General features: G+C 46.3%; 1 protein-coding gene across 1 annotated transcript in view; it reads left to right on the top strand.

The window, feature by feature from the left end:
• Positions 1–498: 498 nt before the first annotated feature.
• Positions 499–26,811, top strand: part of fbxw7 (F-box and WD repeat domain containing 7) — a 136,123-nt gene continuing 109,810 nt past the window's right edge. The window contains 2 exon segments of the mRNA XM_076996920.1: positions 499–887; positions 24,866–24,926. The gene's annotated coding sequence lies outside the window, so the exon portion shown is untranslated.

The following is a 26,811-nucleotide window of genomic DNA, read 5'->3' as shown; positions in this document are numbered from 1 at the left end:
CTTTTAGCATGGGCTGTCTTGGGTCTCTGTCTCAAAACTCTTCTTGGCCAGAGACATTCTGTTCAGCTTTGGTTGGCAACATGCCAGCATCAATTCCATGGTTCTTAGAAACACATTCTTCAGTGTTTCGGCTTGTTTCTGGTAGATCAAGATACTGAACACAAGAATTAACAGGAGACAAAAAGTAGAGGAAAAACGTGACCCATGTATTGTGGTTCACAACGCAGTAAGATTTTCATTTAAAAAAGTTTCCCACATGAACTTTTATTCTCAAACCTTGATCATATGTAGGGCATATTCTAACTCCAATTCACTAATAATATAAAGACTAGACATGAAACTAAAACTAGGCATGGAAGGGATTTCTTTGTGGTTCTTTCCATCATCCTAAAATATATTCTTCACCGTCCACAGACTGTGTCACCATTAGGCGACGCTGTATTTGGAGGTGGGGGGGGAGTCGACGTTTCGCCCACATCATCATCCTGAGACTCGGTGGAAAAAAGCGATTGTGCTGTGGCGGGGTAAAGAGAGTCGCGAGCTCAGCCCGCGCGCCCGACCAGCCTTGTTTCCTCCGTGTCGAGGGCTGCGATATCTTCACACCTCGGTGTTTCATAGAGGAAACTAACGGGTCGGAACCTGTCAAATACACGACCACCCACACCCGGTGGACACGACCGGGACCGCGTGTAGCGAGTGTGCCAGTGGCGACCGATTGTATTAGCCCGTGGTCGGCTAACGTGGGAGTGTTACCTAGCTACCAGCCCCGGAGAACAGCGGAGGCGCCGGCGAGCACCACCAGCCCGCTCCCGCTCTGGAGGAAGAGTGGAATATTTACCGTTACCACACCTCACTCACCGTCCTGCTCGCCACCACACTCAGAGGAGGTACGCGGGATCCGGGGGGGGGTTATTATTCACCCAACACCGCATGTGTAAATAACCGTAGTTATGGGGACACCGCACCGAGTGAGCCACCAGAATCAGAGGCGAAGTTAGCCGTTAGCTAAAGTTAGCTAGCAGGCTAGGTTAGCGGTTAGCTAGCAGGTTAAGTCAGCGGTTAGCTAACAGACTGGGTTAGCGGTTAGCTAGCAGGCTAAGATAGCGGTTAGCTAGCAGGCTAAGATAGCGGTCAGCTAGCAGGCTAAGATAGCGGTCAGCCAGCAGGCTGGGTTAATGTTAGCCAGCAGGCTGGGTTAGCGGCGAGCTAACGTTAGCTTGCAGGCTAACGCGAGCCGATAAAGGGCAGTGCGCGTTAGGCGGCGGGCTGTGCTAAGCCGGTCGGAGCTGAGGTAATTATCGGACACCGCGGCACCGTTGCTCCGTGACGTTGCTCCACACGGCGGGAACCGCGCGCGAGGACGTGTTGATACCGTGAGCGGCTGTGTAGCCGCTTGGCTAACCGCTGCTTTAGTCCGGGGCTAGCCCGCGCTAGCTCGCTGGCTACACCAGCGACCCGGAGGATGTAGCAGCGAGGCTAATGCTAACCAGCGCGAGCGGCGCAAGGATCCTTGCCCACTGGCTTCAACATACAAAGACTTGAAGTGAGTGTGTCCGTGACTACCCGCTGGTGGTGTTTTTGTGTTGAATAAGCGGACACCGGTGTAGTTGTAGTGTTTGTGTCGGGTGTATCTGAAGATGGTAAACAGCCCTCACACCGGAGACACGTTTGTTTATGAATAGCCCGCTAGCTGCTGGGCGGTGTTGAGGTGGACGGGCCGGCTGGGACACACTTCACCGTGTCTGCCCAGTAGAACAAACATCACACGGAGAAACGTGTTGGGTAGAGGCGTGCGGTGCGAACTAGTCAGTGAGCGTGTTTGATTACTTCACCTTCACGTTTTCAGCAGACTGCCGCTAACCGGCAGTGCGTCCATCACCCAAAAACTTTTTCTCCATGATAATGTTGAGTTTATGTACAGATCGCACACACGTGGCGGTGTGTTTGAATGTTGGCCGCATGCTTTAATGCAGCGAGTGAACGTGCAGGGTTGAGGTGTGAGCTAGCGGTGTAGTAGATACCCCCCTAGCTAGCACAACTACCCCTATAGCCCCCTCGCTAACAGCCCTCACCTCTCCAGGGTTTAGCCACTTCTGCTCATTTCCCTCGCTGCAGAATTAAACGTTTTGTGGTTTTGATCACAATCGGGGGACATTATAAGATGGTGTGTGTGTGTGTGTGTGTGTGTGTGGTGTGTTGGGGCTCCAAGGAGGAACAGCAGCTCCTCCAGAGTCGTGCAGCCTTCAAGCAGCGTGGAGAAGCACATGTTGAAATCTGCTGCTGCAACTTTAGTTCAGTGATGCCTGCAAGTGTTGTACGTCGCCAGGATTAAGACGCGACACGTGCAATTCCTGAACGATTGCACAGAGAAACTACCATTCCCACGTCCAGTGACCCACTGCTGAATACGTGGAGGTACTAATTTGAGTTGAGAATACCGTAAATAAACGTGCGCTTCCATAATGAAGAATTGAGTCTCGTGTACCAACCTCTCATGTTGCAATTTAGCTCGTTATGAAATGGCTCGTCAAATCGGGTATTTCCTTTAGCCCACAAGTGTTTATGTAATGATTGTGTCAAGTCTTGTACTTCATGCCAAAGCCATCTTCAAAAGGGCACGAGGTGTCCATAGGCGTGTTCTTGGTAATGAGTCCTGGATTAGTTCCACAATAAAATGCGTCCTTTTATATTGCTTTAGAAGAGAATTTAATTCACTAATATATGATTCATTCGCATAAAATACTCGTGAGCTTGTCATATACGTTTACATAGTCTAATGCTTTTTTATTTAGAGGATTTATATGTAAGCTGTTTACATTTTATTGGTCTCTAAGTTGTTATAACATTATTGTAAATGTGCTGCAGATGATGGGTGAGCCAGCGGCTAACTCGGCTCTGGTGTACAGATGGACTTTTTCAAAATGTCGCCAGCTGGGCTCCAGACGTTTGAACACAGACTGGTCAGACAGTAAAGCATGATATACACCACTCCAACATTCACGCGCAAGGTTGTTTCTATTAATTCTGATAATGGTTGTCTGGAAGCAAAGGGTGAGGAATTGTTTACCCCTAACGCATCGCTGTTCAAAATGTACTGCAGTGGTCCTTGGTTTTTAATGAATGTTTAAAAGTGGTGAACTACTTTTCTTTTCTTGTATAGCGGGTGCTCTTATTGTGCTATTCTAGCATGCCCGTCATTCTCTTCTTCTGGCAATAATGTTGCAGCCCTGCTTGGCTCTAGGCTACACAAATAATGCAGGTAATATAATGCACCTTACTGTGTTTACTGTGTCATATTTAAATGATTACCATGGACCTTTTAGAGAGAGAGAGTCTGTGTGTGTGTGTGTTGTGTACACGTGCAATCTTGAGCACCCGTGCGTGCAAATCTTGATGTGGTGCATTGCGTTGGTCCTTTTGGGATGCAGTAGTCAGAGGATAGTGTGTGTGTGAGTGTGTGTGAGTGTGTGTGAGTGTGTGTGAGTGTGTGTGAGTGTGTGTGAGTGTGTGTGAGTGTGTGTGAGTGTGTGTGAGTGAGTGTGTGTGAGTGAGTGTGTGTGAGTGAGTGTGTGTGAGTGAGTGTGTGTGCGTGTGAGTGTGTGTGCGTGCGTGTGCGTGCGAGTGAGTGAGTGTGTGTGGAGGATAGAGGCGGACAGCTAGAAGGGAAACAAGAGGAAGTGGATGTTGTTACAGGAAGGAAACAGAGAGAGTGAGAAGACAGAGGTCACTTCTGAGTCATGTTTAGTTATCAGGTCAGAGTGCCATGCATAGTCACCCTCTCTAGAGTACTATAAATGTCTTTCTCTCTTTCTCTCATCCCTGTTGTGATGTTGATCTTTGTAGTTAAATGGTCAACAGATGGCTGATTTATGCTCCTGTTCAAATATCACTTTGCGTACTCCCTGAACACAGGTGTTGGGATACCCTAGAGTTATGGCTACAAGTGGATGATAATGTTACCTCCTCAGGTGCTGAGCAGGTGAGTCTCTTGACTCCGCCCGCTAGAGTCTTACAAGGAGGATCTTGATTAGCGTGCACCGGTTTTCCTTTATCGTTGAGACAGGAGTTAGTTTATGTAGGTGAATCTGCTGAATGCTCGACTCCCTGAGCGGACGCTTCGTGACGCTGTCGGTTGGCTGCTGTGGGTTTTAGTCTGGGTGGCTCTGCTGGGGGGCAAAAGCAGACGTCTGTTGACCAGTGCGCTGGTGTTCAGGGCCATTACGGTCCTGCTGCCCTAGCAGAAGCATTGCTGTTAACATGTTCTTAGCGAGACACCACAACACGTAGGAAGCAGTTTGCAATCGGTCGGCAAGTATCCGCCTAACTCAGTTTTTTTCCCCCGCTAAGCAGCTCTTTGTTGAAATGTCGACGAAAGTTTGGGAATTTGATCCACTTTAATTAGATCCACCTCACCCCCTCAGCGAGGTGTGGAGTGTTGCCCTTATAATAAGTCCACTGGAGTGAAGTGCATGCATGTAAGGCTCTTTGCTATAGACTGTAGACTTGGTCCCTGTGTCTGTCTCACAATCTCTGTCCCAGTTTGCATATAAATAATGCAGTGTTTACTTGTTTTGCTCCAATGAGCTCTCTGTGCCTCGCTCTGTGTCTCTCACTGGAAGCTGCAGTTTCCATCAGGTACTGGTTAATACGTTTTAGGTCCATTCTGTTGGGTTCAGGAATGCACCTCCATGCTGTCGATTCAGCGCACTCTAGAGCTTCTGTTCTTGCTCTCTTTTCATTACCAAAACGAAAGAGTAGCGTGCGTGTGTGTGTGTGTGAGAGAGAGAGAGACCGTCTGTCCATGTAGTGTGGTGTAACTTTTTCCCCCATGTTGATTGAATTTGGTTGCCAGATTGTCGACCATTCCTATTAATCTCTACATGTTGTTGTTAATCTCTGCAAGCACACAGAGCAAGAGCTTATTACCCATTGCAGAACTAGCGTGTGAGGTCGTATCCCTTCATTCACTTTGCAGCGTGTACTGGGCTCTGTTTATTTATTTATTTATACTCACAATCAGTGCCCTTTTCCCCCTGCTGTTTGAAGCTTCAGTTCCCAAAGCGTCTGTCCTGGACATGAAAGGACACGGTGTTTCTCTGTCATTTGCTCTCACCTGGGCTGTTTGTGGTCCTCTTTGCATTATGTGCAGGTGTGCTAGTAGGTGGGGGTGTGGGGGGACTTGGAGAAACACACTCACGCTAGGCTATTTTCAGGCTTCCGGCCTGAAATGTGTCTACTTGTAGAGTTACAACAGCTCTGCTGTGCCTTTGATCACCTGTTTTCTTAAAGGTGTAGATTTAGCGGAAGGGGCCAGTCATGTGACTGGGCTAAGTGAAAGCCCCCCGTTTCTGTACATATCTACAGACACTTCATCTTTGGGTTTTGAATCGTGTTGTTACCACTATTGTGATTGTGCAGTGTTTCGTGTCTTACTGGGGGCCGGCTGGCCTGAGCTTAGAGATCTGTGAATTATTCAGTTTCACAGTGTCCCCAACATGTCTGTTTGTACTGGAAATGGACACACACACACACACACACACACACACACAGGAGCGAGTTCCCCGTCATGCCCCACTACACACACACATTCAGACAAGAGAGATTTCCCTATCATGCCCCACTACACACACACACACACACACACACACACACACACACACACACACACACACACACACACACACACTGCCTGATCCTTTCATCTGGACGGCTGGAGTGCAGGCTAACACCTCTCTCTTGTGCCACGGCTTCAGAGTACGAGGCGCAGGTGTTTGGTGACATCACAGACATCACACAGGAGGTTTTGTTAATTTGACCATACTGTTGCTGTAGGAAACTGATCATGGGGTAATGTGGGGGCGGGACCAGACAGCATACATGCGTTCACACATTTAAATACCACAGATGCTCTCGCTTGGCTGAAAGAGTCATTCTGAGACCCAGAGTAGTTCTCCAGCAGTCCTGTTTCTGCTGTTGAAAGTTTGACACAGTAGCGCTGGGTGAAACCTCTAAAACCGTTCTCTCATGAGCACTGTAAACCAGTACTGTTTTTTTCTGATGGGTGCATATCACATGTAAAGATCAGTGCATCGCTTTTCTGGAACGGTAAAAACACACCACCAACCACTCACCCACCAAACAAACGTCTCCGCTTTGATTTGGTGAAGAAAGTACGCATAGTGATACTCTTCCTAAAGTGTGTGTGTGTGTGTGTGTGTGTGTGTGTGTGTGTGTGTGTGTGTGTGTGTGTGTGTGTGTGTGTGTGTGTGTGGTGCAGCTTTACACTGACGTTGATGTATGATGGTTGTACTTATCTACACCCATAGAAGGCTGTATTACAAATGAGTCCTCTGTCTTATTGTGTTTATAATTTAAAACAAAATGAGTAAAAGTCAGTAGCCACATGCGTCCATGTCACAGAAAGCACAGTTAAGTCTCTCTCATTGTTTCAGTCTTATGTGTTTTAGTGCTTGCATCTTCCGGCATGTAATGGTTCCCAAGGTCTTCCCATGGTTGTTTTGTTTTGTTTTGGGTGAAATCGAAGGCATCGTACTAGATATCCCTCTCCTGGGGATGGGGTGGGGGGGTGCCCACCGCCTAGCACAAGATACTGAATGATGCAATCTAAATATAATAGTGGGAGCATTTACAATAGTAAAGCTTCATATTATCTTGGCCTCCTCTGGGAAGGACCTTTCGTAATGAGGCAGCACTGCTCTCTTGTGAGGGAGAGCGTTTCTGAATGATCCGGACTGTAGGGGTTTGGGTGAACTGCACACAAGACAAAACGAAACAAAACGGCAGAAGATGAAATTCAAAGTTGGAGGTGTTTGACTTTTCACACATGTGGTAAAGTGAGAACTTTTGATGTCGAGCAGTTTGTATGTATTAGTGTTGTCAAAAAAATCGATATATCGATACGTATCGATACTGAACATTCTAAAACGGTACAATACTCGTTTCCCTTAAGTATCGATTCTTTTTACATAAAATGCGCTTTCGTTTGACCCACCCAAGCTGCCGTAATGCACAGGACAGTTTGTAATGCTAATATGGCAGCTAAAGCAAACGCAGTGCTGTTGGATTCGAAGCAGATACAGATGGAAAACCGAAGGATATGAACAAGCCCGTTTGCAAGCGGTGCTTTTGGAACATTTCAACGAAGGGCGCTAAAGCCTGGTTGAGTGACCATAGCGCTCGATTCCACGCGCACCTCGCGCGAACCTCCGCGAGCGGTGGAGGCTTTATACTTTCCGCTTTGCAGTGTTGTCCAAAACTATATGTGGTAGTATAAAAGAAACACCCCTCAAAACAGGGGAATGAACACTTACCTGACGAATTTTAATGCTGCTTTGTGTTTCAGTGTGTTTCAGGTTTGAAAAGTGCTGCAATTTAGGCTAAAGTACTTGAAAATGTTGAAATTGTAACTACTTCGTTTCACAACAAATATCTGTCTGACTGGACATTTTTCTTGTATTACATTAACAAATACGAGCTTCTTGTAATTCCAGGATGAAACATGAGAGAACGTGAAGACGTTAAGAAAAATGCACGTTACGTTATTACGTTAACTCTTGTAATTCCAGGACGAAACACGAGAGAACGTGAAGACGTTAAGATTGGGCGTTTTGAAAATAAACAACCATTAAACAATGTGATTAAAAGCGCAATATTTCGAATTATTTTGAGTATATGTATAAATATTTAACTTAATTAAGTTTAACGTGCTGGGAAATATTGGTACAAGCGCTTGAATTGAACCCTGCAAACATGACTTTGTTCATTGCGCTGAGGCGCGGCGCGTGCGAAGTTACAAAATTTCGAGAGGCGCACGACCTCGCGTGCGCCGCGCTTCTGCGCGATGAACAGTCATGTTTGCAGGGTTCATACACCTTGTGGAATTCAAACACTTGTATGTCACTTTCAAGGTCCATTTCAATATTTCCCAGCACGATCAAAGACACTTTGTCAGACGTTCAAAAGACGTCCACTGAAAAGCCAGAATGAAAGTTTTAGCGACGTCTTTTTTAAACGTCTATTACTGCCGTTCAGTTGCAGTTTTTGCACGTCCTGACATCCAATAAAGGTCCTAGTCAGACGTTCAGATAGAAAACTCGTCATAGACGTTCATGTTAAGTTAAAAGGTTAAGGTCCTAGTCACACTGTCAGAGTTTGAACCAGTTTTTGAACGTCCACCAGACATGCAAAAATGGGTCTGGACTGACCGACGTGATACAGACTTGATTTTAACGTCTTCCTGACGTCGCATGTTTGTTGGGATAAGTTAAATATTTATACATATACTCGAAATTATTCGCTTTTTTATCACATTATTTAATGGTTGTTTATTTTCAAAACGCCCAATCGTAACGTCTTCACGTTCTCTCATGTTTCATCCTGGAATTACAAGATGCTCGTATTTGTTAACACAAAGAACTGTTCAGTCAGACAGATATTTGTTGTGAAATGAAGTTACAATTTCAAGCATTTTCAAACACAAAGCAACATTCATTTGTTTGTTTATAAAAAAATAAAAAGGCTTTAAAACGCAAATTAGCACCGTATCTGACTTTGGTATCCAAAATGGTATCGAATTTCAATATTTTTTTAAGTATCGTATCGAAGTTGTAATTCTTAGTATCGTGACAAGCCTAGTATGTATTATGAGGTGGTGCTGCCAAGGGCTTGGCCTGCCCAATGGTGCTTTAATGTATGAAAGTCTTTCTTAACTGTGCTGTTTATCGTCTGTTCTCTTTAGGTGGTCTGTCCCTCTTGTGTGCACCCCCAACACCTCTAAAGTAGTTATTTTCTTCATGCTTTTCTTTTTTGAACCCTTTCTTTTCTTAGACCCATATTTGGCAGTTTTGATTTATCTCCTTTATAGTAAAACATAATTAAATAACAGCTCTTTTTTAAATAACCGACCTGAGCAGAAGACGGTCACACCCTACCTGGCGGTGGTCACCTCATGAGTTCTGCTGTTTGCCAGCGTGATGGTATTTTTTTGTCTCTGCCCGTCTGTCAGTATATTCCCGTGTGTCAACGTGTGGACCTGTGTCCGTTACCGTCCCCCTCGTATCCGAGTACTTACATCTCTCCTCCTGTCTGTCATTGCTCATTATTATCTCTGATGCACTCTGGGTCTCCATGTTCTACTTCCTTCTGTCTGTCTTTGTCTAACTGTTCTCTGACTAACGGGCTGTGTTAAGGCTGGCCTGGATGGATGTGTCTTATGGTGACGTCACTCAAACCTGCACGTGTTCTCTGTCTCAGCTCACTTTGTTAAAGTATATGTGATGTATGTCTGCCTAGCGTGTGTGTGTGTGTGCTGATTCTTTTGTTGTTGTTTGTTTTTAATAAATGCCACATGCACACACTGCTGTGCTGTTGAGAAGTCTCACAAAAGAGGTTTCCCTATCATTTCCCAATGCACACATATACGCCTCTTTCTAAGAAGGCCCCTCCAGGCTGTTTCCACGGCAACACTCTTCTTTGTGAATAGTGACGGCCCGTGATCTCCCAGCATCCTCCTGTGTAGGAAGATGCAGGTTCAGCCAGACCAGACTAAACGAACATCCACCCACACACCCATCCACCCATCCATCCATCCACCAACCTACACAGCATAGGCTTGTGAATATGAATAAGTCTAGCAATAGCATAACCCTCCCCAAATGTGTAATCGCTTGACCGTTTTATTTATTTTGCTAGATTGCTTGATTTTCTCCTATACTGTGTAAATGAAAATGAGATTGAGTGACAGTCAGAATAGAAAGACTCAATATCCACTCGGGACCATATATGTATTTTGAATGAGATTCTCAATACGCCCAGACAAAATGAACATTTCTGGAAGCCACAATAAAGAACTGTTCAAAGTGTGATTGCGGCTTTGCCATGGGCTTTGGGTTGTGTTGCAGGAGGTGGTGGAGAGGACAAGTGTCTCCACACCTGTCCCTGGACTGCCCCCGCCCCCAGTGGAGTTAAGGTCTTCATTTGTGTATCTTCTGGGTGTTTCCTGAAGTGTACCCGAAGGAGAAGAAGAACCTTTTCTTCCTCCAGGGTTCGTACTATAGTCTAAAAAGCAGCGGAAACAATGGTGCTTCTCGGTCCCGAATAAACGGTTTTGGTTGAATAAAACCAGATCTCTCTTGAATAAAACCAGATTTATCTTGAGTAAAACCAGATTTATCTTGAGTAAAAATAGATCTGGCTGTCCTTGTCTGCCGAAACATGGAACCAGCTGATGAGACGTGTGGAATAGCTGATGTTTTTATTTGAGAATGACGCTGTGCGCAGGCATGCATACGAGTGTGTGTGCGTGCACATGGGGTGTGTGTGTGTGTGTATGCGGCGATTTGTGTGTGCACGCATACGCGATGGTGCATGTGTGTGTGTGTGCGCTTCTGCATGCAAGAGTGAGTGTGTGTATGTGTCAGGGAATGAGAAAATACATTGTACCTTGTATTGGCCCAATAACAGAAGATGATCCTCTGAGAGCTCACATGAGGTGCTTTAACTCCTGTTTCTTAATCCAGGAGAGGGAGAGAGAGAGAGGAAGAGGGAGACTCAGTAGTGGTCAACCTTGGCAGGACAGCAAATTTGTCTTACTCCAATTAGCTGTTTCACTCCTCCCTAATCCCCCTGTAATCTCTCATCCCGTAATCCCTGTGTTGCCGTCTCTAGAGTTATGATAACTGATTATGATTTCAGCTTCTGTGTCCAGTTGGAACAGTAGTGTGGTTTTAAATATTGTCTTTATGTTCTCTCTCTTTCTATGTCTTTTTCTCCAGTCCAACGCACCCAGGGCAGCCTTGTAACCATCTGCTATATATTAATTAATCAATCAATGAATTAAGTAATTAATTTAAAACCATTGTGTCCACTGTAGCCATGTTGTTTGCTGTAGGAGCACCAGCGTGTGGTTTAGCAGGAGGTTCACGTGCGTCTCCCCATTCAGACTGTTGTGGACATGGTCCACTGGTTCCTCAATCAGGCGGTGTGGGCAGTGCAGGTCCTGCCCCAGCCCGTCAGTCTGAGCTCCCGCCCTGTGCAGCCTCACAGCAGGTGAGCTGATGAATATTAATGTCACATCCATGAGGTCTCAGGTTCGGCCTCTCCGCAGAGGTGCTGAACAAGTGGGCAAGGAGCAGACGCAGTTGTTCACAGATCTGGATTTGCTACCCAGGTGCATTTTGCATACTGACTGAACAAAACCTTTAAAAAATATTTTTATTCTGTGTTGCTGGGATTTTCTTGGGGGGGGGGGGGGGGGGGGAGAGAGAGAGCGTGCATTGGGTCTCTGTGGCAGGCATGCTCATGTTTCTCTCTCTCTCTGTGTGTGTGTGTGTGTGTGTGTGTGTGTGTGTGTGTGTGTGTGTGTGTGTATGTGTGTGTGTGTGGTGTGTGTGTGTGTGTGCGCGCGCGCAGCACATCAGTGCCAGTCCCTGCAGAGTGCGAGATAACACTGTAGCCTAAAGCTTTGCTGCCTGGTTAAGCATTAGCTCAGCCTCTTCAGCGCCCCCAACAGGCTCAGCCCAGCATTGTACTTGGCCTCTAGCCCAGTAGTGTGTGTGTGTGTGTGTGTGTGTGTGTGTGTGTGTGTTTTCTTTGGATTGCTGTTGTGTGATTGTATTTTCTGCATGCACATACTGGTATGATTATACTGCTTGTCTGCCAGTATGCCATTGTCTTCTCAGACCAGGTAGCCAGGATGATTGTGTGTGCGTGCGTGCGTGCTTGTGCTATTTATGTATCTGTGGTCCGTGCATTCTCAGCGCAGGCTCTCGCTCTCGGGTTTGCTGGTGGTTAATGCACCACAGATGGTCCTCTCGTTCTCCGCCTGCTCTTCTGCACACGGGGGCTCTGTGTTCCTCTCCTCAGTCCCTTCTCAAATGAACCTGATGGCATGGACCAATGCAGCTTACCCATTTACCCATGGATAACATTTGCAAGGGCAGGCCACTCAATAAATGATCTGGGGGGGGGGGTTATTTTCTTTCACTGAGTGCATAAAGCTCTTACATTGCCTCGTGATACTGTGAGGTATCCATGGTACCTTCGTCAGACTAGTTTGTTCAGCATGGATCCTCTTTTCTAGGTTACATGCTCACCTCGCGTTATTCTCGCCCCAGTCACCTCTGCTGTCCGCCCAGCCTGGATCACCACTGGGTCATGTGTGTTTTTCCCCAAACAGTCATAGTTGGGCAGAAGAACACGACTGTTGCCGGTCATCTTTGTGCAAGCACACGTGGCACACGTGGCACACGTGGCGGTTGGTGTTCCTGATGTCCTTCTGTAGGGTTTGGGTTCCTAACGACGGCGCCGCGCCCTTCCTGGGAGTCAGCTGGCTCCACGGATAAGGGAAGTCGCATGACACCTGTATGCATATTGTGGTCACCAAGGCAACCGCACCAGCACCACTAGCTTTGCTGACAGTTTCCTCCGGGACTTGACGCTTTCGAGAGCCGTGTGGACGGGGCTTCGTCGATCTGTTTACCTGACACATTCCAGCCCCATCTTGCCAACAGATTATTAGCTCTATGGGAAACGCATTGTGGCAGCATCACATCATCCAGGTTTCGTAGGTGCTGTCTTAGCAGAGTGTTGGTGCTGCTTACATGCTTGGCTAAGCACACAGTAGAGGTCACCTTTAGAGCAGGTAAGCCAATTCTCTATTCTGCTGGGACTTACTTTAGTAAGCTTTGCTTTGAAATGTATCTTCACTTCCTTAGTTTCCCCCCCAGCTATTCTGAATGTTTCTCACCGACACCTGTTCATTGTAAAACATGTTTTATTTGTGTGTTAAAAATGACAGTCCAGTATGTTTTCGCTGTATTGAGACTGAAATGCTAAAAGCTCATTAGTGAAATTGGTAGGGTATGAGATTACAATATCAATTAACTGCATTAGCATAATCTCATTATGTTATTTAAGAGCACAGTAGGGGGTTGTGTAATCAGTATAAATATTTCCTGGGATCTCTAAACTACTGCTTGCGGTATATTTCCACCCTTTTCACTTTTCTCTCTGTTCTTCACTCGTTTCTTAATTTGATCCCAAAAAGAAAATAGGATGTTGATTAAAGACACTTCCACGCAGTGTGCGTTATATAGAGCTCGTCAGTTCAGCTTTTACACACACACACACACACACACACACACACACACACACACACACACACACACACACACACACACACACACACACACACTGTCTCTTTCTCACTATATTAAAAGAACAAGGATTAGTTCCTTTTGACACAGTGCCTGTTTTGCACATGGCTCTTGAGTCTGCCTTTGTTTCTAAGCCCAGAGGATCGATAATCGTTGACCTACAGGAGGACAACAGGCCTCATTCATATGCTGCTGATGGAGGCTCTGGATGGAGAACAGCGTTGAGCACCCAAACCTTTCACACCATCCAGCATTGGTGCATCACACACATCATTTCCATCACAGACCTCATATTGTGTTAATTGTCCTGTGAATCCTGGTTGTAGTATCATCTCTCCACTGGACAGTGTCATGACGGGCTGGATAAGGACCAGGTGAGCTGACTCGGGTGTGTCTGAGCACATTTGTGTCCCGAGGTCTGGGGGCCCGAGAGGTGTGCTCGTTAACTTGAGAGCTTGAGAAATGCGGTGCTGATGGGTAATATCTGGCGGCAGCATGTTCACGCTGTGTGTGTCCCATCAGGGATGTCCTCTCTAGATTGTGTACATGTTACGGCTCAATCGGGTCCGTCATCTCTCAGCTGTCCAGTGAGAACCCCGATGGAAGCTATTACCTCACCCAGCTGGGACCTGCTCCAAACACAGCAGGGCTGGAGATGTGATCGTGCTCCAGTGAGTGTTGGTGGTTCAGGCAGGAGGTGTGGAGAGAGAGAGAGAGAGAGAGAGAGAGAGAGAGAGAGAGAGAGAGAGAGAGAGAGAGAGAGAGAGAGAGAGAGGAGAGGGGGAGAGGGGGAGAGGTGTAATGTAGAGTACCATGGTTTTTCCTTTGGTATGGTGTATTCATGCCTATGATAATCCATGCCCAGATCCATCGATTGCCTTTGCACCTTGAATGTGTTCCTACTTTTACAATCGCCATTTTCAGTATTTGACAGATATTCTTATCCAGAGCAATTTACATACATTTAGCAGCATGACACTATAAGTGCTTCTTAAGAACTGAGTGGAATGTTACATTTCCCTGCACATGTTTCCTGGACCTTGTTCTACAAGCTATTTTACTTTAATAGATTTAATCATATAAACTTATGTTCAATGTTGTCTTTGTAAAGCAGTTTGGACAAAAAAAATGTCAACAACAACATGTAGGCAGTATGGGAAGCTATGGCTCCTTCAGACTTATGAAGTAACATCGAAGACACTGAGTGACTGGAAATGGTTTGAATTCTGAAGATGGGCGATAATGTAAATTTAGACAAATTATTTTGTATCCAGAATGCATCTTGTTGCAAATTGAGCTAAGGGCCCCTCATTAAAAATGGGGTAGAATCAGAAAACATTGTCAGAGTGGCTGTTTCATTTGTGTTTCCTTTAATTTTTTTGCCAGACTTATTATGTTATAATCTTAAGTAGCATTTTGAAGAAAAATATATTTGTATTATGTATATTCTATATATTTGTGGTTAAGTTGGTCATGGTGTGTTTGTGGCCACGAATTTAATATCTAAAAAATCACTTGTAAATTATCGTCACTGTGTAAAGTATCACGATACTCTGTAATATCACGTATTGGCCCGAACGTGTTGTGAACACCGTCCTTCTCGCGCCTCCTCTGCAGCTCTGGGTGCATGCAGACAGTGAGCTGGGCGCAGTCTGTTCACACAGTTCTCCTTTCCCAGCCTGGACGCAGCGCTGACAATGATGGTCAGTGTGTGTCCCCCCCCCGAGCAGGGGAGCCATTTAGAAAGGCCCTGTGCCGCCTGTTTTTACCTTTTCCTGGAGCACTCAAAGAAGGCCCTGTTCTCAGAGAGAGAGAGGGGGGGTAGAGAGAGTGAGAGAGAGAGAGACAGAGTGGGAAAGGTAGAGAGATGGGGAGAGAGAGGCAGAATGGCAGAGAAAAGGGGAGAGGTAGAGAGGGAGAGGAGCAGAGAGTGGGAGAGAGAGAGAGAGGAGCAGAGAGTGGGAGAGAGGAGTTTCTGAAGTTTGACTATCGGCGGTTTATTTTGGGAGCTATGGATAAAGATGGCAGACAATTGCACACACCCTCCAGCTCACTGTGTTCAATGCACGCACATACAGACCCACCCACATGCACAAACCACGAAGAACATAAACTTTTGCTAAAGAAGAACAGACCGACTGTGAATGTCTTTGCATTTTGTGAATAATAGTTCAGTATTGTGTGTGCATGCGCGTGTGTGAGTGTGTGTGTACGCGAGAGAGTGTTTCTGGGTGTGTGCAAGCTGGGTGTGTTCATATCAGAGATCAGTTGACACCCTGTGAAAACCTACAGCACAAGGCTGAAGGCTTTTCTCTCCTTGTTATCAGAGCAGTGTTACCACTTCCATGCTAGTGTGTGTGTGTGTGTGTGTGTGTGTGTGTGTGTGTGTGTGTGTGTTGAGGACTTACTAATGTGTTCCAGTTGTCACTCGGCTCTCGACCCACTCCCCAGATTTTCTAAGATAGCTAGTAACAATAATGGTGTTTCACACCATATGCTCACTGATACAGGAAACAGACACAGAAAATAAGACTCTAATAAAAACACTTTCCATTAAACAAGACACTTTTTGTCTGTGCTGTCTTACGCACCTGTATTATGATTATATTGCAAAAAATTTCCTTTGCTATACATCTTATTAATGACAGTGGTGACATCCCCTGATGTGATATTAAAGTTATCCCAGCTTTTATTAGTTTGATTTTATTTTTTACTGAATTAGCTACGCTTGTTGGATCATCGCTCTCAGTTTACACATGATATATTATGTGTTCCCAAAGCTAACAACACTGGCTAGTGTGGTCATAGGTGTTTTGGTCTTTGGTCTTTAGCTTTACATTATTTTGAGTACTATTAGTGAGTCTTAATAGGACTATTATTCAGACATGTATAAAGTATTAGACCCATACTTGAGTAAAAGTACAAGTACACAACCATACGTTTATATGACCTTTGTTGTTGTTATAGTTGGAAAATCGAATAAACAAACAAAAAAAGTACACATACTCAAAAAAGTTACTTGAGTAGAAGTTGAAGAACAGCCGTACCCACTCCTTTGGCCTGGTGTGTGTATGTGTGTGTGTGTGTGTGTGTGTGTGTGTATCTCCATCACCTTTTAATATCCAGTCTGGAGTCTTGAATTCATTCTTCTCACTGCCTGTGTGTTATTCTGCCTTTCTGAGAGAGACGCTTTGAATTCAGAAGACACCATCTTGAATATCAGACACTGAAATGCTTTAGCCAACACCATTACAAAAGTAATACAATGTCCATCTCTCTCTCCCCCATCTCTCCCTTTCTCCCCCTCTTTTCCATTCCTCCTCTATCTACTTTTCCCTGCCCCCTCCCCCTGGACTACAGTCTCCTGAACTGATGACTAGCTGTTGATGGATATCCACACAATGGTGTCACTTCTGTGTTCAACCAAAAAAAAAAAAAAAAAATGGTTGCACGGTTTCTTTTTCCTTCATGTTTCTCTCTCCCCCTCTCTGGGCAATCCCCTCCCAAACAGCACCCAGGTTATCCCACTGTGCTTGGTTGATAATGGATCTTCCTTTTCATTTCTCTTCACACATTAATAAGATGGCTGCCGCCTTTTCAGATGTTAGCCGTTTTTGATGCCTTTCAGAGAGGTTTGCTCTACAGATTTTAGCGAGAGTCACTCGAAGAGGGCCGCGCCGGTTTATTTTAGATTTCTGTTTTTGTTAGAGTGCGTCTGTGCACCTCACACGCTGTGTGCACGCGGTCTTGCTGTTGGGATTATGGCAGAATCATATGGCAGATTAGTTTTCTGTTCTAATGAAGATGGATATCTTTTTGAAACACTTTCTCATCTGGTGGACCAATCTCCAAGGAGAGCCCTGATAAGGTTACAGACGTACATGTGACACAACCCCCATCCCCCCCCCCCCCGTCCCCGAGGTTGTCTGTATTACTTAAAGCACCATTAACCTGTTAAACTCATTCAACTGTTTGTCTGGGAGAGTCAGCAATGATGGATTGGGTTGGATTGAACAGCCTTTCTCCGTTTTAATTAAATAATAAAATAATTAATAATTTTGTTGTTATTTTTGATATATATTCATTGATTTATTCAACTTTTCGGTATATAACTTTTCTCATTTTTATGCTTGTAAAAACAATGCTGCTTATCCAGTCATGTTGACTCTTTGTTGGTCTGTCTTTGGCCGTCTGTTTTTCTGTGTGATGGTGCATGGACCTTTTGAGCAGCTGTAGTCGCCACATTGCATCTGCTCTTCCACAAATTCCACAAATTATGCTGTTTAAGCCGAATTCATTAGCATTATGACATTTAAATCATAATACATTTAAATATCAATGAAAATATTTTAATTACATTAAGTATGATTTTTAAGATGAGCTTATATACAACTAGTACAACTGATATACATTAGAAACAAAGGGTGGGAGAAATGTAGCGCAGTGTATTTATTGCATTAAGGAGATTATAGAGGCATTAGATAATGGTGTTTGTGAGTACCATTAGATGATTGTGTTTGAGTATCATTAGATAATGGTGTTTTTGAGTATCATTAGATAACGGTGTTTGTGAGTACCATTGGATAATGATGTTTGTGAGTACCATTAGATGATTGTTTGAGTATCATTAAATAATGGTGTTTGTGAGTATCATTAGATAACGGTGTTTGTGAGTATCATTAGATAACGGTGTTTGTGAGTATCATTAGATAACGGTGTTTGTGTATCATTGTATAACGGTGTTTGTGAGTACCATTGGATAACGGTGTTTGTGAGTACCATTGGATAACGGTGTTTGTGAGTACCATTGGATAATGGTGTTTGTGAGTACCATTGGATAATGGTGTTTGTGAGCACCATTGGATAATGGTGTTTGTGAGTACCATTGGATAATGGTGTTTGTGAGTACCATTGGATAATGGTGTTTGTGAGTACCATTGGGTAATAGTTTCTCGAGTATTTACTAGGACGTGTAATTTATTTTCTGCAGTAATATGGTTCCAAACCAGAAACTGTAGTCATCCCTCCATTTACACTGATCCTCAGTAATGCCCTCCATATAGATGATTAAAGGTCCGAGACCTCAGACTGTAGAGCAGCACCTAATAACAACATGTTTGGCTCTAAATGAAGTCCTGAGGTGTTTACCGCCACATCCTGGTCTTCACGGTCTCTCCCCAACATTTAGTCTCCACCCCCTCTGCTTTTCTCGTTGCATTCCATCAAACTGTGTGGTGGGTCTCAGAGTGGAGCTGCACTGTGGGCCTTGGGCCTGTAGGCAGAGCTACACTGTGGGCCCTGCTTCTGTGTTCTGTGCTGGACGCGGTTAACATAAGTCTCGCCTGTGTCTCTCTGAGAGAGAACACACACAGCTGATCTCGGTGCAACTCCTACGACTTGCTCCTAAATCTGTCCTGAAGATCCAGGTTGAGACATTGTCGCTGAGAGCTGATGCATACGCAGACTCTCTCTATCTCTCTCTCTCTCTCTCTTTCTCACACACACACACACACACACACACACACACACACACACACACACACACACACACACACTAGCTGTCTGCTGTGTGTCAACAGAAGGATGAGGGAGTAATGTGGAGAAGGATGCCTACACTCAGTCAAGGTGTCGTGTGTCCCTTTGGCTGACCGTGATGATGCAGTGTTGGGCTGCGTGACTCTTCAGTCAGGACCACGCCGATCTTGCCGTCATCGGCGTAGCCGGCGCAGGAGCGGACGCTGTCTCCACCGCCTGCCTGCCAGGTGCAGTGTGAGTGTCTCTGGTGTCGCTGCTCATCACCCGATGGAGCTGATGGAGCCGTTTTCCCAAACCCGGCGAGATGAGGCGTCTCTCCGCTCCTGGAGCGTCTGGCTGGCGTCGTACAGAAAGCTGTTCTGAAATTTAGTGGCAAGCATGTGGCATGAAACGAGGACAGGAGTCTCTAGGTTCTGTGGGAAATAAGGGACGTCAGCCTTGTAGTTCTGAATAAGCAATGAGTGATTAATGAGGTTTTCTTATGAAAGGTTCACTGTCATCCTTTCTTTTGCTGTCAGGGCTTATATGGTCTGCTGAGCTTACAGCACACAGTCTTTCTTTCTCTTCTCTCTCTCTCTCTCTCTCTCCCTCTTTCTTTCTTTCTGAAACTATTACTCATCTTTAACAGGAGTTTTATTTGTGTGTGGGTAAGTCCCCCCCCCCCCTTTTGTTCTGTGCCATGCTAACCAGCCAGCCCAACAGGCCTCATGTGCCCCCATGGGCAGAGGCGGGCGAGGGGAAGACCCGGTCTCGTCTTGCACGGCGCTGTGAAGACACGTCTGGTGGAGGAATATCAGGCTGATGAGTTCACAGCCCGACAGGAAGTCGTTGATCTGACAGATGGTGTGTGGTTTCTTCTCATCCACTTGCTCCACCTAGCTTGGGGTTTGCGTAGATATGCGGTGCCAGTTTAACTGCAGAGAAAGTTGGGTGGGGGACTTCACCGGGTGGGGGACTTCGCCGACTGTTGGGACGATTCTTCGTTGAAATGCAGACACTTGGGTTTGTAATATCTGAAAGAAAAATCAACAGTAGTCTTGCCTTTGATCAGGTTTACAAGTTTGGAGCCCAAATGTTTCGCTGGTTTTGCGAGGATGGTCGTTGTGGTCTGTTCCCTAGTCCACATTGGAAAACCAGGTAGGCATGTTCTTCAGAAGGAGGGGGATTCTGTGCGTTACTGACTACACTTTGATTAACTTGAGTCAGAAATGTCTAGACCTGGTCGCACACACACAGACACACACATACCGTCTCCACATGGCCACATCTGGAACTACTCACACTCTGAGTACAGAGAGGTGTGAATGTGTCTCACCAGTAAAGCAGTGTCAGATGTTCTTGTGCAGACACAGCGGTTAGTGCCCGCCCTCCAAGTCAGGCTGGAGCCAATGGTGGCTGCCCATTCTGTCCTGCTTGGTTTCCACTGGTTGCTGTTCCCGCCAGTCTCCAGATATCTCGTTTGTTCACTTCTTTTCACTTTGGCCCCAGACAGTCATAAAAGAAGGCAAAGACACTGGAGAGCTGTTTACTTACACGGATTCTTGTATATTGTGTGTGGTTGTGTGTTAATTAAATTGAGTGGCTCGTCTAGAGGGAGTGTGTGTTTGTGTGTGAATAGGATTGTCTGTCTAAAGTGGGTGTGAGGTGAGGTTTACTTGGCTGCATGACGATAACGAAACATTTTATTGTGATTATTCTGCTATGCAGTGTATTAAAACACCTTGGTAAACCCGTGATGTTATACAGATGAAGACCATGCTGCTTTCTTCATTATTCACATTTTCCCACGATTTCACGATTAATCAAAAACACTCATCTTAAACCTCTGATTTTGTTTCGGCTGCTTACACCACACAATACATTTCCAATTTCTTAGACAGCTCTTTTGCATATCTTTGGTCACATTGGCTTTTAAGCAACCCTACATTTTAGTAGGACTACTGGAGAAAGCAGCTCACAGCACAACCCCAGCAACCTCGTATTGTCCTTGGTTGAATAGTTCTGATTATTTGGCATGAGTGCTCTGGTCTGCCATCTTTTTCTCCTTCTATTTAGTTCAAACACAAAAGACGTCTGCATTAGGTCATCAGCATGTCAAGCGAGCGGTTATGGTCATTGCCAACTGCTCAGACAGGCTACTGACACATATGCAAGTGGGATTCTAATGATTTATACACTACGCCTTGTGGGACTGACTGAAGGACATTACTAACAGCGACATAATCGGTGACTACTCCCCCCCCTCGGTCTGTCCTCCCCGGAGCGCTTCGATGCCCTTGGAGGTCCCACCAGGTGCTGACCATCTGGAGGAACACGTTTCTGTGGCGTGCGCACCCCGAGGAACCTGGATTAGCCAGGTCTGCGATTAGTTCCTCAGCTCCTTCACCCAGCGTGCACCGCAAGTGGCTCTCATCCGCCGTGAGCTCTTTGCTCCGCTCACTCCCCAGGTTAAAGTTGGCGCATCTACAGCAGCTGGAGGACGTCTTCATGCGGAGTGACTTACACGTGTCTCGTCAGTAGCGCTGCGCGTGCACTCCCTGGGACTCAAACCCACGCCGTTTGGGCTTGGATTCCTCTCGCTCCGACTGCTCTACTAGGGATTTTCCTTTAACCTTTAAGACGGGAGTCTTTTCTTCTTTCATCTCAGCCGGTTTGAAAAACACTTTGAACTGCGCATCGGTGTATATGAAAAAAGGTGTAACAGAATGACGTTTCTTTACTGTGCTGATGGATCTGTTGGGGCCTTCCCTCTGCTTCTCTGTGGAGAGCAGTGCTATGCTGCTAAGGAGGGAAATCCGTAGTCTGGCGTGGACGTGGTCAGACTTTAGGAAGGCAAAAACAGAACGCCTTTCTCATGAATGCAAAAAAAAAAAAGTGAGAAAATGTTTTGCTGATGATGTCGTCAGCGTACTGTTATGTGGTTCATGCTCTCCGAGTTCCCAGCTGTGTGTTTTGCTGGGGGGGGAAATGAACTGATTTTGGCAGTCATGCTACGCAGGTCTCTTTAGTTCCTGGAGAGAGTTCCCTGGAACAAATCCTTCCTCCTTGTTCCTTCAGTCTGAAGTGTCTCTCCGAGGTGTGCCGAGCTGGGTTTGGACCGCTGGCCGTGGTGCGGGGCAACACGTGTGCGCCCAGACGGAGCCAAAGGCGATCGGGCCTGACCCGAGCTCTCCGACATGTTGGCCTTTGACCTTGCTCCCAGCAAGTAGCGCGTAAAGCCGTAGAAGATGGGTTACGTGTAGTTCTTTGCACCGTGTGCCCTTGTTTTCCAACCATTGCTCGATTTCTTTTCCCTTTTGCTGGTTCAGTGAGGTGGGGCGCAGGCAGGAATCGGAGGGGTTGCGTGAGCCGTAGACTCGGACGAAGACTGATGCGTTTTGTGAATGTAGACAGGCAGGTCGCGTGTGCGCGTGTTATTTCTAGGTTATGGGCTGCGAGTAAGTAAACATATTCTGAGAGCACGAGACGCGTGTGTGCTGTGAACTCTCCCTCTCTGCACTGATTCATATATGGCCACTCCGCAGGAAGTCAACTCTTCTGTTCCCACTTCTACTCTCTCTCATAGAAATATTGACGCGTGTTCCTGAGCTGACGTCAACCGCCGCGGCGCTGTCTGGGCTTGCTCGAACGCCCCGGCTCCGCGTTTCATTGTTTCAAAAAGACGAGTCCCATTAGACATCAGCTGAGGTTTGAACTCTAACACTCCACTCAGAAATGACTGCCTCTGGCGGCCAGATTTTAGCAGGGCAACAACCCTGTACTTCTACTGGCTCAAGACCAGCTGTGTGTGTGTGTGTGTGTGTGTGTGTGTGTGTGTGTGTGTGTGTGTGTGTGTGTGTGTGGGTGTGTGTGTGGGTGTGTGTGTGGGTGTGTGGGTGTGTGTGTGGGTGTGTGTGTGGGTGTGTGTGTGGGTGTGTGTGTGTGTGTGTGTGTGTTTAGTACACATTCATTTCTCCATCATACTTCCATTCTGCCACATTTTCACTGCACAGGAAGTGGAAGGTGATTTTAAATCTCAAGCCCACGTCGTCTTCCTGCCACCAGCTGCACACCTCTCAGCTCTTTCCTCTCCTGGATATGTAAACGCTGCTTTGCCATGTGACAGAGGAACTCTGCTTCTTGTCTCTGCCCTGTCTCACTGTCCTGGACTGTCTCACTGTCCTGGACTGTCTCGCTGCTTCAGAATTGCGGTCCCCGCTGCGATTACCCTGCAGATTTGATGTCGAGCGACTGATTTGGTTGTGGTCGTTGTTTGTTCAGGCGGTGGGACGCAGAGAGTATGTCTGTAGTAGCGCGTGAGGTTGAGGACGTCCGCCACCCACGTCTTGTGCCCCGCGTGACATTTGTTGCTGCTACTTGTTCTTAAGGGCATCAAAGGGGTAACTGGGTTGGCATGGGGTAAATGTGCTGTGGAGACAGCTGTGCGCTACATCATGCCTTTAATTGTTTACTTAAATTAAAGGTGGGGGGGTGGGGGCAGTGTCTGCACTTCAGATGTGTAGCCTGTCTGCTTGGTTAGTGAGTAACCACATTTAGGCCTTGCTGGCCTCCAATTCTCATGAATTTATGTACAATAATCTGTTATGAAAAACAGTCGATGTACCTCATGAATACATTTGCATATTCTACTTCCTCAGAAATCATATGATGGCCGGCCTCTCCTGCTTATACAGATGGGGCCTAGTACTCAACTCCATGCAAATAAAGAGTGAATAAAGATAGTTTAATTTTTAAGGAGTAAATATGTTCTCCAAATGAACGTCAACCCAGTTTTGTTTCATAAGGTCTGAAAATTGAACTTCTGAACGTTTGTACATGCCCAGATCAGGAAACATCAGGATTGTTTTTATTTCGCAATAGCTTCCTGGGAACAAATGCCTTCCCTGTGTTTCCCAGACCCCTGCAGTGTGTGTAGAGGGCAGTGTTGGCACGGGCCACGTCTCCTCCTCCTCCTCCTCCTCTTCCTCTGTCCTCAGGGTCTCTGTTATCGCCGGTCCACCTGAAGAGCCGTGACACATCCTGCTAGTTTCAGTAGGACGCCCAGGTGCAAACGCTCCTTCATCACATCCTACTGCACCCAGATGCAGCCGTAGTGAGGGATCGTCTTTCCCACTCTAGCTCACGCCTGCTCTCTCTCCTATTCCACTATCACTCCTATTCTCCTCTCTCTCTCTCTCTCTCTCTCTCTCTCTCTCGTCTCCCTGTAGGATGTTTACGCTTCAGGGTTCATTGGTTTATTACGTGGTGCTGGAACCAGTGACTGAATTTTTCTCCCCTTATTTTCTTTCCTTTTGGTAAATTGCCATTAATCTTGTTAAAGAACTTCGTGATTTCTGTGTGGGCCGTTTTAACTTATGCAACTGGTTGGATTTCGTGTGCTCTCGTTCCTGACAGGGTTTTTTTTTTTTTTTTCCAAACCCAGTGTTTTGCATTCTCTGGCATGGAGTGATATCATTTGGGCTGATGAATGTGAATTCTGTGTTTTTGATTGGCAGAGAATTCACACAGACCTGCAGCTTCTGTGCCCGAGGCGGAAGGGGTCATGAGAGTGCAGCTGTGTCCTCTCTATGCTACACACACACACACACACACACACACACACACACAGGTTGAAATTATAACTTGGCCTTGTGCCAACAGACGGATCACCGCAGGGCAGGAACTGCTTTCCTTCCCCTGTTGACTCAGCTGAGCAACCAGAAAGTCTGAATTCACAAACATCACAGCTAATATCAGACTGCATGTCTGTGTCATTCGGCCTTCAGCTGCTCCTGACTGCGCATGTTTCTCCACACACCGCACACACAGGTAAAGTAGTGCAGGTTATACTTCAAGGCAGATGTTTTGCTCCGTGGATTTATGGATCCAAGTGCCCAGCTTAAGGAGGTCATGTGTATGTGTGTGTGGGTTTAGCTTGTTGAATATATGTAGAGCACAGAGGTTATATGCAAAGCTTCCTATTTAACAAACATATTCAGGAGGCAACAGAACACACACACACACACACACACACACACACACAGTATTTTATGTCTGTGCTTCTCACTGACGTTGCCTCCCCGAGCTGACACACAGGGCGTGTTTGTTTGTGATGTTCGGTCTGATTGCGTGACACTTGTGCTAACCCCTCCACCCACCTGGCTTTATTTTCACAGAGGTTAGAGGTCGGCCAGTGTACCAGTGAAGGACTCGCAGTGGCCTGACGGAAGAACCATCGTAAGTTGTTTCATAAACCCCCAAATACTCTATCAGTCTTCTTTATTAAACTTCTCTTCCTTGTTTAGTGTGCTTGCAAACATTCTCTGGAGTTTTGTCCATATTGTTTAACTATCTAGTGCCAGGTAAGGATGTCTTGAATCGAGAGCTTGACTCAGTTCATGTATTTTAAAGGTAGGGTCGGCCATTTTAAGTCCAAACATTCTGTTTTGTTATTACTCTGTGTCTCAGAGCGGTCTTTGGGTTTTGACAAACACAGTTCATATATAGGCCTTAGAAGACAATAATGATAATAGTGATAATAATGAAATAACAGATAATGAACATTGTTAGTATAAAGAATACAACACTATTAAATAGCCGTGGATATATATTAACACTACATGTAGGCTAAGTTTAATGTAATCAACCTAATATCACAATACAACCAATACAACAATCTCTGCTCACGCCGCATAAAGCCACTTTTCTTTCGGATCAAGCTTTTCGGGTTCTGTAAGCCGTTGACACCGAACACTTCATAAATTAGGCACTTGAACTGGAAAGGAACGCGTTCCTCAGTGGTGGGGCAGTTAAGGAAGTCTTTAGGTTCCTCAACATTAGCGTAAATGTCCTCAGCTTCTCCACTTTGTGGACTGTTACACACTGATTTGTCAGCACTGGTGTCTCTTGTCTCAGCTGTGTTTAGTTTCGGCTCTGTCTCTGCTCTCCTCTGGTGGACTTTATGGACACCATCGTAGGCAGAGCGCTGTATTGGCTCTGGAGGCCCTTAGAGTTTACCCCCCCCCCCTCTTCCGCCCCCCACTTGCCCTGTAGTCCCTCACGTTCCTTCCGTTGCCCCTCCCCAAGCACCGTCCTAATGTGAGAGTGCAGCAGGAAACCATGACTACTGCCATGGATGGCAAGAAAGGGAGGATGAAGCACTGAAGAAAGTGAAGAGAGGGAGGTGCCCAGGGCTCTATTGTTCTTCCTGTCACAGTAAGGAAACGAGGGACCCCCCACTGCCCTGAAGGCTCGCTGCACCACTACAGCTCAGGTCTCTTTTGGTCCACCACCACCATCATTGCTGTGGTATTGACAGTTTGAAGTGTGTGAGGAGTGTGACTTGTGCATGGCAGTGTGTGTGGTTGGTGTGTGTGGTTGGTGGTTGGTGTGTGTGTGGTTGGTGGTTGGTGTGTGTGTGGTTGGTGGTTGGTGTGTGTGTGGTTGGTGGTTGGTGTGTGTGTGGTTGGTGGTTGGTGTGTGTGTGTTGGTGGTTGGTGTGTGTGTGGTTGGTGGTTGGTGTGTGTGTGGTTGGTGGTTGGTGTGTGTGTGGTTGGTGGTTGGTGTGTGTGTGGTTGGTGGTTGGTGTGTGTGTGTGTGTGTGGTTGGTGTGTGTGTGTGGTTGGTGTGTGTGGTTGGTGTGTGTGTGTGTGGTTGGTGTGTGTGGTTGGTGTGTGTGTGTGTGGTTGGTGTGTGTGGTTGGTGTGTGTGTGTGTGTGTGTGGTTGGTGTGTGTGTGTGTGTGTGGTTGGTGTGTGTGTGTGTGTGTGGTTGGTGTGTGTGTGTGTGTGTGGTTGGTGTGTGTGTGTGGTGTGTGGTTGGTGGTTGGTGTGTGTGTGGTTGGTGGTTGGTGTGTGTGTGGTTGGTGTGTGTGTGTGTGGTTGGTGGTTGGTGTGTGTGTGGTTGGTGGTTGGTGTGTGTGTGGTTGGTGGTTGGTGTGTGTGTGGTTGGTGGTTGGTGTGTGTGTGGTTGGTGGTTGGTGTGTGTGTGGTTGGTGGTTGGTGTGTGTGTGGTTGGTGGTTGGTGTGTGTGTGTGTGGTTGGTGTGTGTGTGTGTGGTTGGTGTGTGTGTGTGTGGTTGGTGTGTGTGTGTGTGGTTGGTGTGTGGTTGGTGTGTGTGTGTGT

This window comes from Brachyhypopomus gauderio, chromosome 1 (genome assembly GCF_052324685.1).
Source record: "Brachyhypopomus gauderio isolate BG-103 chromosome 1, BGAUD_0.2, whole genome shotgun sequence".
Classification (NCBI taxonomy): Eukaryota; Metazoa; Chordata; class Actinopteri; order Gymnotiformes; family Hypopomidae; genus Brachyhypopomus; species Brachyhypopomus gauderio.
The sequence above is the reverse complement of the archived record's forward strand: the minus strand, read 5'-3'. Positions and strand labels throughout refer to the sequence as shown.